We start from the raw sequence: 798 nt of genomic DNA, 5'->3' as shown, positions 1-798 counted from the left end.
AATATGTAGAGAAAAACAAACTCACTCTTTGACCTTGTCAAAAAACCAAAATGTCTCAGCCTGAATATGCTCTGAGTCCATTGCCTTTCTCTCAGGACGTGGGGGAAATAATCGTTAAGCTTTCACCCCTACCCTCTTTTTTAAAAGAAAACTCTATAAGGTAAAGCAGGAGACCTTGATTCTAATCTCATTTCTGCCACTAGTAATTCTGCTCAACATCATACTGACTTGGTGTCACAGAAAAGCACTAGAATTGGAATAAGAAAGATCTGGGTTTGAATCCTGCCTTAGATACTTATCAGCTGTGGGATTCTGGACAAGTCACCTAACCTTTCTGTGTCTCAGGTTCCTTGAAAAATAAGGAGTTTGTGCTAGAGGACTTCTAAGGTCCCTTGCAGCTTTAAATCTCTGACCCTATGAACTTCTTGTGTAAAGTCTCTTCTCCTCTATGAGCCTCAGTTTACCCTTCTGCAAAAAGGGAGAGTAGCCCGAGATAGTCTCTGAAGTCCCTTCCAGCTCTCATTACAGACGAGCCAGATCAGGGACCACGGAACGGGACGACCACGAAACGGGACTTCTGCCTCCCGCATCCTCTAGGACTCCGCAGGAGGAAAGGGGAAAATGGGAAGGGCGTGGTCGCTCCAGGACTCCTCGGGTCCCCGGGCTCTGGGAGACAAAGCGGGCTCGGGGGCGGGGCCCGACCGGGGGCGGAGCCATGGAAGGCGGGGTATCTCCAAGCCCCGCCCCGGGAGCTCAAAGACACTAGCGGCGGCCCCGGGCGGAGCCAGAGCGCGCAGG

This window comes from Gracilinanus agilis, chromosome 2 (assembly GCF_016433145.1).
Source record: "Gracilinanus agilis isolate LMUSP501 chromosome 2, AgileGrace, whole genome shotgun sequence".
In the NCBI taxonomy this organism is placed as follows: Eukaryota; Metazoa; Chordata; class Mammalia; order Didelphimorphia; family Didelphidae; genus Gracilinanus; species Gracilinanus agilis.
Note: the sequence above shows the minus strand (reverse complement) of the source record.